This window comes from Miscanthus floridulus, chromosome 15 (assembly GCF_019320115.1).
Source record: "Miscanthus floridulus cultivar M001 chromosome 15, ASM1932011v1, whole genome shotgun sequence".
In the NCBI taxonomy this organism is placed as follows: Eukaryota; Viridiplantae; Streptophyta; class Magnoliopsida; order Poales; family Poaceae; genus Miscanthus; species Miscanthus floridulus.
In genome coordinates, this window is record NC_089594.1 from 3726798 (window position 1) to 3743271 (window position 16474).

The 16474-nt window shown below is 47.5% G+C and overlaps 2 pseudogenes; one reads left to right on the top strand and one right to left on the bottom strand.

The window, feature by feature from the left end:
• Positions 1-102: 102 nt before the first annotated feature.
• LOC136509078 (cysteine-rich receptor-like protein kinase 10) lies at positions 103-15900 on the bottom strand (annotated as a pseudogene).
• Positions 1393-8352, top strand: LOC136509366 (uncharacterized; annotated as a pseudogene).
• Positions 15901-16474: the final 574 nt, after the last annotated feature.

Here is a 16474-nt window from a genome sequence, read left to right on the forward strand (position 1 = left end):
TTCTTCATCTTAACACATGAAAGTGCATGTCTTGTAGTTGGGCACCATATATATATACAACAATATAGCGTGCGTGCGTCTGCATCATCCAAACCTAGATTTCTATCTACCACCTGAAATGCAAACGCTAACAACATTTACACTGCTAGGTGCAGCAGTTGATAGCTCATCTCCATCCGCCGAGCTCAAGTTGAAGTAGGCCGGCTGCTTTGGGCATGGCAGGCTCGACATGGTCTCCATGGATAGCATTGCAACTACGTCGGACATGGTGGGGCGATCAGCTCCATTCTCCTGGACACAAACCAAGGCAATATTGATGCATTTCAGTATCTCCAGTGCTTGATCTTGGTCGTGGTGATCTGCTAATGATTTGTCAAGAAGCTCAAACCATCTGCCCTCCTCCCATAGCTTCCATGCCTTGAACAATCAGTTATATAATGAGTTTGTTGAATGAAGATTTTACAAGACATTATTGTATGATGAAAACCTACTTAAAGACAATAAACAAAACTATAAGTGGGTCCCCTGTTGGCACCTTTTCAAGTAACAATATTTGCTGGAACATACATTTCCATCTTTCAACAACTGCTGGAAAAAAAATTGATTGTTGTTGAAAGACACTTGACTTTTGTCCTCCGACAAACGTAAAAAACTTAGTGGCGTCTAGTAGGAAAGATCAGTTTTCTCAAGTCCTTGAGCAAATGCCACATGCACGATTTGAGAAGTGCCTAGTGGCAAAATTTTTAAGAGCAGGCACCATGGGGAGCAGACACTGAATTGGAAGTTTATGTTAACAGTAAATAGATAGAAAATACTTACATAGCCAAGCAGGTTGAAGAAATCTCCTTGCTGGTGAAAACCAGCATTTCTCTTCCCGCTAATAATCTCAAGAAGTAACACACCGAAGCTAAAGACATCAGTTTTGACAGAGAAGACACCCTCTGAAGCATACTCAGGAGCCATATAGCCACTGGATATAGAAGGAAAACAAAAACCAAAACATCATGCACCAATTACTAATTAATACATACATTCATCATACAGTTTGCGAACACAAGGTCGAAAAACATTTATGGTTCGATTTGTGATGAGTGATTGATCAAGAGTAACCCACGATATAGATTGAGGTTGAATTGACTAACCCTAGCATCAGCTAGGAAAACGACGTGTCTCTTGGCTTGTGGTGCGCAGGTGTGGAGTTCGGAGGCGGTGGCCGACGGCGAGGTGAAGGTCAAGTAGGGCGGGTCATGCCGACGGACCGGGTGCGGTGAAGGACGGACGTGAGGCTTGGACTGACGGACCTAGAGGCCGGGCGGCTAGTCGCGGTGGCTGACACCTGGGGACATCGACAAGTGCAAGATGACACGAAGTGACTGTGTTGACTAAGTCAAGATGACGGTCGGGCAAGTCGAGCGGGGCTCTGGAAGACTTGGCGGCCGGGCGATCGAGGACGAGGTGACACGTGTCGAGCGGCGGGGGACGCGTACGGGCTACGCTACTCGCGGACGGTTTGGTGGTTTGGGCCTCAAAACCATCGGCGGCGGGTTTCACGGGTTTGGGCCTCAAAACCCGGGCGGAGGTTCCGATGCGGAACGAACGGCACGTGGCGGCATCGGGGAGTTCGCGTCGAGGCGAAGCTACCGGTGAGAAGGCGCGGTGGCCGTCGGATGAAGAGTACAAAGAGTTGGACCAGAATACCCCTGTGGTTAGCTGGTTCGCTCCAAAATATGTAGGGGCAAATGAAGAATAAGAAATAGCCTCTATATAAGAGAGGGGGCAGCCCCAAGCCTCTTCACCTCTCCCATTCTCATTTTTCTGTTTCCTGTAGTTTTTCTCCTTCCTTTTAGTGTTCTTGCTAGAGAGGTCCAAGAACAAAAATTTGTGCTTGTATTCGTGAGATTTTTGGTGTGGGAATGGAGGCCGAATTCTCCTCGTGCCCTCTGGGATTCATGTATTTTGACTGTGATTTTTCGTGTTCATGCTGTGCTATTTTTCTCCATTTTCGTTCATGGCCGCGATCTGATATTCCCGGAGTTTGGGTTGGTCCCAAGCGATGATTCTTTGGGGATTTGTTCATAGCTAGTTCAATTTCACCTGTGCAAAGTTTGGGAACCACTCGTTCTGATTTGGTCGAGTTTTCTTCGATTTCGTGGTCAGCGCCCCTTCTCTGGTTGCTCGCTCGGTCTTCTGTTTGTGGCTGTTCTGTTCATCTCCTGGAAGCCGAGCACAGGAGCAGGCCAAGCAGCGGCAACGCTACCAGCGCCGCGCGCTCAAGCGCCGAGTGTGCTCAACCGAGCGGCGTTCGTCTCTAAGCCTTGCTGTACCGGTTGTCCGTCTGTCGTTCTCCACAGGAAGCTGCTCGCTCTGGTGTTCGTCCCTTCTCTGTGCTGTGCCGTGTACGCAGGTCCATTCTTGCACCGTCAGGTGCTCGCCCTTGGGGCCAAGCAGGGTGCTCGCCACTGCACAGTGAGCTGCCACTTAGCACCGATCCGTGCTCATCCAGAACCCTGCACGCACAACCCAAGAGCAGCAGCAGCGCCGCAATTTTTTTTCTACTGCATATTGCCTACAGGTTGCATCTTCTGTCCAGCATAGCAGTTTGTTTTTGTGAGTAGTCATTCCAAGCATTTATGACTCATCATTAGAGTACTCATCTAAATTCATTTAGCTTGAATTACTACTCACGGTTTGCATAGATATCAATTCAGTTTTATCTCTCGGACTCCAGGGGCAGCAGGCTGATCCAACCGTAGCTGCCCGGTCCGATTTCTTTCACTGTCAGTCTGAATTTTTAGCCTATGTGCGTTCACTGTTTTATTCCTAGAGTGGTCGATTGATCTCCGTTTCGTGTCCCGTTTGATCCGTTGGTTTCGTGGTGTCCCGTTGTGTTCCTAAGGAACATCCATCCACTAGTTGGGTCGTGGACATCACAGTATTTGATTTGCGTGTTTGGTGGTGATTATTGGGACAACGGCCAAATATTTCGCGAGAAATTTTACGGCTCCCATTCACCCCCCCCCCCCCCCTCTAGTCGCCGTTTCCGGTCCTTCAATTGGTATCAGAGCCGGTTAAGGGTCACTTCACCTTAATCGGTCTGTGATCCGCGAAGGCGACATGGAGCGCGGAATCGGCAAGGCGCCGCTTTTCGATGGGACGAACTATCCATACTGGAAGATTCGTATGTCCGCCCATCTGCAGGGCATTGATTGGCGTGTTTAGGAAATTGTTGAGAATGCTGACTACGAGGTGCTAGCGGTTCGTGTTGGTCAGGAGCAGATTGACCAACACAACGCAAATAGCAGAGCTCGTGCGGTTCTTTTTTTGAGTCTTTCTCTTCCCGAGTTTGAGCGCGTTTCCGATTGTGCCACTGCGAGGGAGATCTGGGGGCGGCTGTAAAGCTACCATGAGGGCACTGCCCAAGTCAAAACCAGACTCTTTCAAACGTACAAACGGGAGTACGAGAACTTTGCTCAAATTGAGGGAGAGTCGATTGATGCAATGTTCCAACGCTTCCAAACTATCATCAATCGGATGCGTGCGAACAATGCACAAATACCTTATGATGATCACGAGAGGGCTCTAAAGTTGCTTTACGCCCTTGATCGGAAGGTGTGGTATGTCAAGGTGCAAGCCATCATTGAGTCTACGAGCTACGACACGCTTACGGTGGATGAGCTGTTCAGCAAGCTCAAATCCACTGAGATTGATCACCAGACTCAGGCCAAGATTGAGAACCCCTCAGCGCCGACCATGGCTTTGGTGTCAGGTATGCAAAGCTCAAGTTCCATACCTAACCCATCACAGTCTTTTGCCTTGTCTTCGTTGGTGTCTGTTACAGAGGAGCAGTTGGAGGTCCTTGGCGACGACGAGCTGGCACTCGTGATCAGCCGGTTCTCGCGGTTTCACAACAACCGCTTGAATCGCCGATGTGGCAGCTCTTCAGTTGGCTGTTTCAGATGTGGAGATCTCGACCACTACATCGCCAGCTGCCCCGTCAAGAGCAAGCACTCCTCCAACAAGTACGACTATGACAAGCGCAAGGACAAGCACGAGTACCACTCCGGGAAGAACAAGTCCAAGGGACGATTCGACAAGGAGGCGATCAAGAACAAGTACCTCCAGAAGTCCAAGGCTAGGGATCGCGCCTTCCTCGCCTCCCTCAGCGACCTCGAGAACGACTCCGACGACGAGCGTTCCTCTCCTCCGAGTGACGATGAGTCTGAGAGGAAGTGCCTGGACAAGCTGTCAGGCCTCTGCTTCTTCCCCGACTCCACTCAAGGCTTCTGCACCATGGCACTTGGTGATGAAGTGGAGGGCAACAAGGTCAAGGTATGCAATAACGACGACACATCCGAGGTATCACCTTCTATCGAATCTCTCACTGCTGAGCTTACAAGCATGGAGGATAACTTGTTTAGTCAAGACAAGCTGCTTAAGCGTGCTGCTCGTGAAAGGAAGGAGTATAAGGATAAGCTTGAATCCACGCTTAAGGAGCTTGAGGAAGCTAGGAATGGAGTAGTAGTGACGGACGAGATTGAGTGTGATTCTTGTGCTATTCACATGTCTAGTCTTGCTACTTTACAATCCAAGTATGCTTCTTTGCTTGATGAGTGTGACGAGCTGAAGGCTAGGCATGTTTTGCTGGGTGCGTGCAAGTCTTGCACAGGCTTGCAATCTGAGCTGGCAGAGAAGAATGCCAAGATTTTGATTCTTGAGAAGGCGAGTTTAGATAGCACTAGTGTTGCTAAATGTGTTTTGTGCAAAAGGTTGGAGTTGGAGATTGGGTCTTGCAGGCATGACAAGATGCATACCGAGGAAGAAAACACATACCTTCGGACCATCTTGAGCTGGGTGTCTTGCAGTGAGCCACAGTTGGGCATGATGATGAGTCAGTTCAAGAGGGGAACTGACACATCGGGAGTAGGCTTTGCTATAGGTGGGAAGGGTGAAAATCTCTATGGCAAGGTTGGTGAGCACAGTGGTTTGAACCCAAGTGAGAAGCCTTTCACCATCCCCAAGCTGACTAAAATTCCTCCACCTAAGCCTACCAACCCAACTGTCAAAGATGGAGTGCTTGAAGACCCTCCAAAAGCTCCACCTCAAAAACAAGTGTGGATTCCAAAACCCAACCACTTCAGGAACCCACTTGACACTCTGCCAAACATCTCTGAGGATTCCCTTTCCAAAGCCAACCCACCACCAAAAGTGAGCCACTCCCACAAGAAAGTGAACCAACAACCGCCCAAGAGAGAGGTGAGGTATCACTATGAGTATTGCCATAGGGATGGTCACCTGGTTGAGTTTTGCTTTAGGAGGAAGAGAGATGAGCGGCGTGAGTACGAGCTGAACAACCAGAACATGTACCGCCCACCTTTTGGCGTACATGTACCCCCTGTTTCGAGGCACAGTTCTAGACCAAGAGGTACAATGCCTCAAGGCGCTAGGCCTCAACTTGCGAGACCATGAGGTGGTCGTGCCCGGCGAGGTTCAGGTCATGGTCAATATGACTTTGGACCTCATGGCAGTGGCTCTCAATCCTACAGCTTTAGCGGACCACATTTTCCCCCACGTGGTGATCGCTTCCCTCAAATGGGACTTGGCATGAGTGGTGTGTTACCTAACACTTTTCCTGGGCAAATGAGCCAACACTGGTACTCTCCTCAGTTCACTAACCCCAGTGTTGGACCATTTGCTCACCCCATGTCTTTCTATTGATGCAGGACGGAGGTCTGGAGAACACGTGGCTCGTTGATTCCGGCTGTTCGCACCACATGATCGGAAATTCAAAGTGGTTCTCCCGCCTCAACCCCGTGCAATGTAAGGAGTACATCACTTTCGGGGACAACAGTAGAGGTAAGGTTGTGTCTCGTGGGACCATTTGGGTCAACGAGAGCTTTGTCTTGAAGGATGTTGCTTTGGTTTCAAATCTACATTTCAATTTGCTTTTGGTTTCGCAACTCCTTCAAGATGGATTTGAAGTGCATTTTAAGACCGGTCTTTCTCAAGTTTTGGATTCTCAAGGGAATCTTGTTTGCCAGATTCTTCCTTTTGGTCGTGTCTTTCGAGCCGATTTTCTTCACTCTTTCGGTTTTTCTCGCTGTTTGGTAGCCGGGTCCTCCTCTGATCTATGGAAGTGGCATAGGAGACTTGGTCATTTGAACTTCGATCTACTTGCTAGGTTGAGTTCACTTGATTTAATCCGAGGATTGCCCAAGTTGAAGTTTGAGAAGGACTTGGTTTGCCACCCTTGTCGTCATGGGAAAATGGTTGCTGCTTCTCACCCTCCTGTGAATCAAATCATGACCAAGGAACCCGGCGAGTTGCTTCATATGGACACAGTTGGTCCAGCTCGGGTGAGGTCTGAGGGAGGGAAGTGGTATGTCCTTGTGATTGTGGATGACTTTTCGAGATACTCTTGGGTGTATTTCATGGAGGGCAAAGATGAGGTGTTCTCTTTTGTTCGAGACTTGATTCTTTGGTTGAGAACTGAGTTGCCCAAGGATGTCATGCGAGCAATTCACAGTGACAATGGGACTGAATTCAAAAACTCTCAGTTCAAAACTTTCTGTTCCTCTTTGGGTCTTGAACACCAATTTTCTTCGCCTTATGTCCCTCAGCAGAACGGTGTGGTTGAATGCAAGAATTGGACTTTGGTCGAAATGGCAAGGACGATGCTCGACGAGCATATGACTCCTAGAAGATATTGGGCCGAAGCGATCAACACCGCCTGCTATGTCTCGAATCGCATTTTCCTCCGAGCTTTTCTAAAAAAGACTTCTTATGAGTTGCGATTTGGACGTGTTCCCAAAGTGAGTCACCTCAGAGTCTTTGGTTGCAAATGCTTTATCCTGAAGCAGGGAAATTTGGACAAGTTTGAGTCTCGATCTTCCGATGGCATCTTTCTCGGTTATGCTTCTCATTCTCGGGCCTATCGGGTCCTTAACCTTGAAACTAACCATGTCGTTGAGACCTGCGAGGTCACTTTGGACGAGACGATGCCTTGTCCCTCTTCTGTGTTTGAACGTGCAGGTGAACATGAGATCGGAGAGAGCATCTTCGAGGAAGAGGAACAGGAAGATGGTGAGTGGGGTGCTCCTGAGCTGACTCCACCAGCAGCCCCCGTCGACCCTACGACGTCTACGTCAGCTCACGGCCCCGAGGCATCTTCTTCCACTACTTGAGGGCTGATGGAGCAGCTTCCTCAGCCTACACCGGCTGTTGCTGAGGAGGCACCTGCTACAGTCCAGGGGGAGGCGACGTCTTCCAAGGAGGCACCACGCCACATTCAACATCGTCACCCCTCCGAGACCATGATCGGCGACATCAACCAGCGAGTGACTAGTTCAAGGTCCCATGCTATCTCTCACTTCGCACATTCTGCTTTTGTCGCGTCTTTTGAGCCTCGGGATGTTGGACACGCACTTTTTGATCCGGATTGGGTCAATGCCATGCATGAAGAGCTTGAGAATTTCGAGAGAAACCAAGTTTGGGTCCTAGTTCCACCTCCACCAGAGTGTCATCCTATAGGAACAAAGTGGGTTTTCAAAAACAAGCAAGGTGAGGATGGGGTGGTGGTGCGAAACAAAGCTAGGTTAGTTGCCTAGGGGTTTTGTCAGAAGGAAGGGATAGACTATGAAGAGACTTTTGCCCCTGTAGCCCGTCTAGAAGCCATTAGGATCCTCTTAGCTTTTGCAGCCTCCAAGGGTTTCAAGCTTTTTTCAAATGGATGTCAAGAGTGCCTTTCTAAACGGGTTTATAGAGGAAGAAGTCTACGTGAGACAACCCCTAGGTTTTGAAAATCCCAAATACCCAAACCATGTGTTCAAACTCCACAAAGCCTTGTATGGTTTGAAACAAGCCCCTAGAGCCTGGTATGAGCGTTTGAAAACTTTTCTGCTTGCAAAAGGTTTTAAAATGGGGTCAGTTGACAAAACATTGTTTCTCCTCAAGCAAGGCACTGACACACTCTTGGTTCAGATTTACGTGGATGATATCATCTTTGGTGGCTCTTCTCATGCACTTGTTGCCAAGTTTGCAGAAACTATGAGCAGGGAAATCGAGATGAGCATGATGGGCGAGTTGACTTTCTTTCTTGGGTTGCAAATCAAGCAAACCCGGGAAGGAACGTTCGTGCACCAAGGCAAGTACACCAAGGACGTGCTGAAGAAGTTTGATATGGGCGAGGCCAATCCTCTTTCGACGCCCATGTCGACCACTACGGCACTCGACGCCGATGAAGAAGGAGAAGCCGTGGACCAGAAGGAGTACCGCAGCATGATCGGGTCGCTGCTGTACCTGACGGTGACGAGACCAGACATTCAGTTCGCCGTTTGCCTCTGCGCGTGCTTTTAGGCTTCGCCACGCACGTCTCACCGTCAGGCCATCAAGCAGATCATGAGGTACCTTCGATTCATGCCTGAATTTGGACTTTGGTACTCTGCTTCTTCTTCTCTCTCGCTTTGCGGCTATTCTGATGCTGATTTCGCTGGCTGCCGCTTGGATAGAAAGTCCACGTCGAGGACTTGTCAATTTCTTGGTTCGTCTCTTGTGTCTTGGTCCTCTCGCAAGCAGTCAAACGTAGCACAATCCACCACTGAAGCCGAATATGTCGCTGTTGCTGCTGCTTGTTGCTCCTAGGTGCTCTGGATGCTAGCTACTTTGAGGGACTATGGCTTGAGCTTTTCTCGTGTGCCCTTGCTTTGCGACAGCACTAGTGCCATCAGTGTAGCCAAAAATCCAGTGCTCCACTCAAAGACCAAACACATAGACGTCCGCTTTCACTTTCTGCGTGACCACTTTGAGAAGGGAGATATTGATTTGCGCCATATAGACACCCATAATCAGCTTGCGGACATTTTTACCAAGCCCCTTGATCAAACCCAGTTTGCCTGCTTGCAAGGGGAGTTGGGTGTGTGTGCTTTCCCTTTTAGTTGGAGGAAGTTGTGATCTTTGTATTATAGTTTCTTGTTTTTTTTAAGTTTGCTTTTGCTCTTGCTTTTGTAACATATTGCACTTGCATTTCATCATGTATATTAGAGCATTCTGAGCTTCCTGGATATAATTGTTAGATTGAATCTATGCTCTATTTGGTATGGATTGTGTGCACATTTTGATGTTGTATGGTTTAGGCTCTTGTTGATCATATGACACATGCTATGAGCTAAACCTGCTTTTCAAAGTGAACTTGACTAATTATTGCTATAACTCTGGAAATGGTTCACCTTTGAGACTAGCACCTTGCTTATGTAGAATGTGTTGAGATTCATGTTCTAGCTTGCCTACTCTTGGTTGCTATGTCTCTTTCACTGAGTCTCTCACTTGCTTGGATCATTTGTGACAAAATTATGCTAAAATTTTGAATCCAAGTAAGAAAATTGAAAAGACTGAGATGGACTTGCATTTGTCATCACGTCACTGTCATGAGACTGCTTCTCATTGCACTTGAGTTGAACTTGGACAGTGTAGTGCTTTCCAGAATCATGGTGTTAAGCTTCTGATTGTCTTGTTGACATAGGCTTCACCCGATTACATCTTTGGCTTGACAATGCTTGTACCCTTCTCAATTCACATGCCATTTTAATGCTGCGAACTCCACAATCTTAATGAATCCACAAGTCTGGATGAATCTTTGGCATGATGTTTGAACTTTGTCTAGGGTAGTTCACTTTGAGTATCCTTGCTAGCACTAGATGATCTCCTGTCTATATATGCTAAGTGCTTCTCTTAATGGTGAACAACTCTTTTGATATGCTTAAAACTGATCTTATGCTTAAAATGCCATACTTTGTCTCTAGTGATCAGTTTGAGCCTTTACTTGTGCATGTTCTTCTTGTTATACACATGATAGCACCGTTTAGAGCATTTGTTCAATCTATCTGTTATACTCATGGAGCTCTGCATTTCTACATTCATAGCATTCTCCATGACATGTTTACTGATTTTCTTGATAAGTGCTTTGCCAACAAGGGGGAGAAATACACACAATGCATTGAGAGCTTATGCATTCATTAGAAAGGTTGCACTTGTCAAGGGGGAGTTGGAAAGTTGTATTTTAGTTACTTTTGCTAGATGTGTTGAGCCTTTGCCTCTTCTGGAGGATCTAGCTGTTTTTAGGTGCTTTGAGCATTGCTAGTGGTGTTGAGCCCCTTTCTGTCTCTTCTTGAGGGCTAGCTGTGTTTTACTTGGTTGCGTCGAGCCGTTGCCCATGTCTTTGGAGACCAAGTTTTGCTCATGTTTTGCTCATTTCAATTGACCTGGTTTTGTCTTCTCTTTGGCTTTTGGTCATTTGGTGAGCTCTTTTCTTCCTCTACTTCTCTTTTTCTTTTGCTCAAGCTATTCGTGTGTTGGTGTTGACAATGCACTCATCAAGGGGGAGATTGCGAACACAAGGTCGAAAAACCTTTGTGGTTCGATTTGTGATGAGTGATTGATCAAGAGTAACCCATGATATAGATTGAGGTTGAATTGACTAACCCTAGCATCAGCTAGGAAAACGACGTCTCTTGGCTTGTGGTGCGCAGGTGTGGAGTTCGGAGGCGGTGGCCGACGGCGAGGTGAAGGTCAAGTAGGACGGGTCGTGCCGACGGACCGGGTGCGGTGAAGGACAGACGTGAGGCTTGGACTGACGGACCTGGAGGCCGGGCGGCTAGTCACGGTGGCTGACACCTGGGGACATCGACAAGTGCAAGATGACACGAAGTGACCGTGTTGACTAAGTCAAGATGACGGTCGGGCAAGTCGAGCGGGGCTTTGGAAGACTTGGCGGCCGGGTGATCGAGGATGAGGTGACACGTGTCGAGCGGCGGGGGACGCGTACGGGCTACGCTACTCGCAGACGGTTTGGTGGTTTGGGCCTCAAAACCATCGGCGGCGGGTTTCGCGGGTTTGGGCCTCAAAACCCGGGCGGAGGTTCCGATGCAGAACGAACGGCACGTGGCGGCATCAGGGAGTTTGCGTCGAGGCGAAGCTACCGGTGAGAAGGCGCGGTGGCCGTCGGATGAAGAGTACAAAGAGTTGGACCAGAGTACCCCTGTGGTTAGCTGGTTCGCTCCAAAATATGTAGGGGCAAATGGGGAATAAGAAATAGCCTCTATATAAGAGAGGGGGCAGCCCCAAGCCTCTTCACCTCTCCCATTCTCATTTTTTCTGTTTCCTGTAGTTTTTCTCCTTCCTTTTAGTGTTCTTACTAGAGAGATCCAAGAACAAAAATTTGTGCTTGTATTCGTGAGATTTTTTGTGTGGGAATGGAGGCCCGAATCCTCCTCGTGCCCTCTGGGATTCATGTATTTTGACTGTGATTTTTTGTGTTCATGTTGTGCTATTTTTCTCCATTTTCGTTCATGGCCGCGATCTGATATTCCCGGAGTTTGGGTTGGTCCCAAGCGATGATTCTTTGGGGATTTGTTCGTAGCTAGTTCAATTTCACCTGTGCAAAGTTTGGGAACCACTCGTTCTGATTTGGTCGAGTTTTCTTCGATTTCGTGGTCAGCGCCCCTTCTCTGGTTGCTCGCTCGGTCTTCTGTTTGTGGCTATTCTGTTCATCTCCTGGAAGCCGAGCACAGGAGTAGGCCAAGCAGCGGCAACGCTACCAGCGCCGTGCGCTCAAGCGCCGAGCGTGCTCAACCGAGCGGCGTTCGTCTCTAAGCCTTGCTGTACCGGTTGTCTGTCTGTCGTTCTCCACAGGAAGCTGCTCGCTCTTGTGTTCGTCCCTTCTCTGTGCTGTGCCGTGTACACATGTCCATTCTTGCACCGTCAGGTGCTCGCCCTTGGGGCCAAGCAGGGTGCTCGCCACTGCACAGTGAGCTGCCACTTAGCACCGATCCGTGCTCATCCACAACCCTGCACGCACAACCCAAGAGCAGCAGCAGCGCCGCAATTTTTTTTCTACTGCATATTGCCTACAGGTTGCATCTTCTGTCCAGCATAGCAGTTTGCTTTTGTGAGTAGTCATTCCAAGCATTTATGACTCATCATTAGAGTACTCATCTAAATTCATTTAGCTTGAATTACTACTCACGGTTTGCATTGATATCAATTCAGTTTTATCTCTCGGACTCCAGGGGCAGCAGGCTGATCCAACCGTAGCTGCCTGGTCCGATTTCTTTCACTGTCAGTCTGAATTTTTAGCCTACGTGCGTTCACTGTTTTATTCCTAGAGTGGTCGATTGATCTCCGTTTCGTGTCCCGTTTGATCCGTTGGTTTCATGGTGTCCCGTTGTGTTCCTAAGGAACATCCATCCACTAGTTGGGTCGTGGACATCACAGTATTTGATTTGCGTGTTTGGTGGTGATTATTGGGACAGCGGCCAAATATTTCACGAGAAATTTTACGGCTCCCATTCACCCCCCCCCCCCCCCCCCCCCCTCTGGTCGCCGTTTCCGGTCCTTCACAGTTTGATGGAAATAGATTTGCATAAAATGCATGCTTACTATGTCCCGACTACTCTATTCGTATTTCCTTGAATAGCATTTGAGCCAAATACTTTTGCTAGCCCAAAGTCAGAGATCTTGGGATTCATGTCACTGTCCAAGAGAATATTGCTTGCTTTCAGGTCCCTATGTATGATGCGCAGTCGGGAGAGCTTATGAAGATATAGAAGACCTTGCGCTATCCCCTCAATTATATTAAGACGTTTGTCCCAAGTAAGTAATCTTGCTCTTGTTACATCTGCACTGGTAATCGTGTTATCAGCAATAATTAAATTTGACTAAAATGTCATAAGAAAGAAAAGGAAATGTACACATGCATACCAAAGATGAAGAAATCCAGACTCTTGTTTTGCATATATTCGTATATCAATATGTGCTCTTCCCCTTGAACACAGCATCCAAGTAATCGAACTAGGTTGGTATGTTGTAGTTTAGCGATAAGATGGATTTCATTCTTAAACTCCACAAACCCTTGACCAGATTGTGAAGCTAGTCTCTTAACTGCTATTTCAAGCCCATTGGGTAATTGGCCCTGCAATATTTGAAGTTCTAATTTTGTAAAAAAGAAAATAAGCCAGCAGGCCTAAAAACTTCACCCAATAGAAATTAGAAAGAGATTTTAACAGCGGCCTAGTTATGATCATACTTTATTTAAGGATCTTGAAATGTAAATTTGGATTAATAACTTTTTCAGCCATATATATAAACCACGGAATTGCCCTCATTTTTTTAGTAGGCCCAGTAAAGTGTGCTCATGATACCATACCACCTTGTATACAGCGCCAAAGCCCCCATGTCCAAGTTTGTTTTCATTACAGAAGTTGTCGGTAGACTCAACTATTTGACGGAAATCGAACATTGTGAACTCTGAATCCGTATCTTGAATTGTCCAAAGCGATGATACATCGTCAACTCTGGTCAAGTTTGCCATGGGGGTTCTTGCAACTTCAACCTCCCTAGCCAAGTCAGAGAAATATAACAGTTCAAAATTCTGTCTCTCGTACAGTTTACCATGTCCAGCATAAAAATGAATGGCGCCAGCTGACTCTGACATAAATCTCAGGGCAAAAAGTCTACTCCACCCCCTCCCCGAACTATGAGGAGTGGACCACATAACCTCTCAAATTATGAAACGGTCTAATTTACCCCCTGAACTTTCCAAAACCGTCTATTTTACCTTCCCCAGGCGGGTTGCTACAGTACATGGGTTCTATTGTAGTGGGCCGGGTTTGCTACAGTGCAGGTGTTTTTGTCTTTTCCTTTTTTATTTGTTTCCGCTGAATCTTTGAAAAATCATAGTAAATCAAAGAAAAATCATAAAATAAAAAATCTAATTTTGTTGGACTTCATATGAGTAGATCTACACAGTGAACATATAATATGGTACGCTTTAGTACAAAGTTTTTGCTGTAGCTTTAGATTAATTAGAAAATCCAATTTTATCTGTAATTAATTGGAATTTATCTATAACTAAGTTATACATGGTCCAATAAGTACGAAATTTTTACTATAGTTTAAGCATACAATAGTTAGCCTACCATAAAAATTTCACCACAATTGGACCATAGAAGCTGCAGCAATGAATTATTCTAATTAATTATAGAGAAAATTAGAATTTTCAATTAATCTAAAGCTACAGCAAAAAATTTGTACTAAAGTGTACCATATTATATGTTCACTGTATAGATTTACTCGTGTGGAGTCCAACAAAATTAGATTTTCTATTTTATGATTTTTCTGTGATTTACTATAATTTTTCAAAGATTCAACGGAAATAAATAAAAAAGATAAAGACAAAAACACCCGCACTGTAGCAACCCGGCGTCACTGTATTAAAACCCATGCTACTGTATCAAAACCGCCGTTGAAAACCGACTGAGGGGGTAAAATAGACGTTTTTGTAAAATTCAGGGGGTAAATTAGACCATTTCATAGATGGGGGTTATGTAATCCACCCCCTATAGTTGGGGGTAAAGTAGACTTTTTTCAATCTCTGGGTGACGTTGTCACTTATACATGGGTCGGGATCCTTATTCCTCGGAGGAAGCGGTTCAAAGTGAAGGTGCCTCCAATTTATAGAGGAAGAATACAAAATCAACGACGTACCTTTTCTCAGATATCTTATCCATCCAAAGCAAAATATGCATAAGACAATCCCTACAAGAGGAACAATTATGGATACAATAATCCACTGCTTCTTCCTTTTTCCTACACATGCACGACTGCATCAAAATTCAACCGTGACGTGGCTTACTATTTGAACTATTCTTGCACACAGTTCGTTGCAAGGGTTGTTGTCTACGCATGTTAATGTATTCAAGCACAAAGGGGACTAAATAGTTGCTGCTATCTCGCAATGGAATCAAGGATTGTAATGTTCATTACTAGCTAATTTCTTGCCATCTTGCTTTGCTTGATTACGGGTGTTTTTGTCGATTTAAACAAACTTGATGTAAGCCAAAGGTGTTTTAAGAGATGTAGATTAATTTGTGGTTGGCGCTCATAATTAGATAGGAATTGGAACGAAACGATTCAGGCTGGCATGGCACCTGAGCGTCGGCTGGCCGTTGGTTGAGTGGATGGCGGCGGCGGCGTCCCCATGTTGAGCATGGGCACGCCACGGAAGAAGGCGTAGTTCTCGTACCGGTAGCTGCAGCGCACGCCGGCGGTCCGCGCGCCGATCGTGCCGCCGGCCAACGGCGCCTTGCCGACCAGGTCCTCCAGGCAGGTCCAGCAGTCGGAGGGCGACAGGTCCGGCGTGCACTGCGCCAACGCGTACATCGTCGGCACGGGCGCCGCGACGCTGCCGTTCCAAATCCGCGCCGTCGCGAACCTCCTGGTGCCGGAGGCGGACCCGCCGTACGCCGCCCGCCGCCCGCCGCGCCGTGCCGTTGAGCAGCGCGCGCACCCGCGCCGTTAACAGGGCGTCGTCGGCGCTGGCGTTGATCGACTGCGGCGTGTTGTAGAGGCTGATCTGGCCGACGTTGGCGGTGGTGGCGAGGAAGTCCTGCCCGGAGAAGTAGAGGAAGCAGGCGTCGTAGAGCACCTCCTTGTCGAGCGGGCAGGAGCCCCGCGCGTGGCGGAACGCGTCCGCGACGCAGTCCAGGCACCCCGCCGCGTCGGCGTCGCCCCGGCACAGCGTCAGCGCGAAGACGCGGACGTCGTGGGCGCCGCAGCCCTGGGCCGCCGTGGCGAAGAGCGCCGGCGAGGACGACGCGTTGCGGGGCAGCGCGGCGGACACAGCCTCGAGGTTCACCTGGTACGTGCTGTTGGGCGAGTACCGGGCGCTGCTACCGCAGTACTGCCACGGCTGAGCCGTGGCGGGCGGCGAGGCCGAGAGGAGCACGACCGCGACGGCGACGGCGACGGCGACAATCACCACGGCCATGGCTTTCTTGGTTGGTGATTAGTGATTACTCGTCTCTGTCGATGGGCAGCATATCATTCAGATTCAGACTGTCTCTGTCATGATCTGGAGAATTTTAGCTCACGTACTGCGCCGGAAGCATGCAGCATCGACTGGGAGAGCTGATGATGCGTGCGTGTTACCTGTTGTTGATGGGTGTCCAGGTCAAGTCGTCGAACACACGGAGGTCAAGTCTCGTAGGCCTGGACCTACGTACATATTATGTGGTGGGGGGAGGAGGATCGTTGCAAACGTTGTTCCCATGAGCGCCATTCATGATCATGATTAATGCACTCCGTCCTACAAACAGGGTCATTGTAGTTTTATCCTATAGATAACTATTAATATCAATAATGACAAATAGATGTACTATGAAAAAAAAAATTTCATGAAGCCAAAAATATTAATACTCTTCTTGATCTAAACTTTGCCAAACTTCAAATAGTTTGATTTAGGATAAAACTGAAATGACGCTATTTTTAGTACGGAAAGTAGTATTGAATATGTTAGCAAAAAAGTGTTGAAAAAAAGATGTAGACTATTTGAAGAGTTGGAGGTACAAACATTAAGCATCGAACATCCGAACCTGCAAAATATATATGTATAACCTTACCTTTAAACTGGGCTAGTTCATCTTAA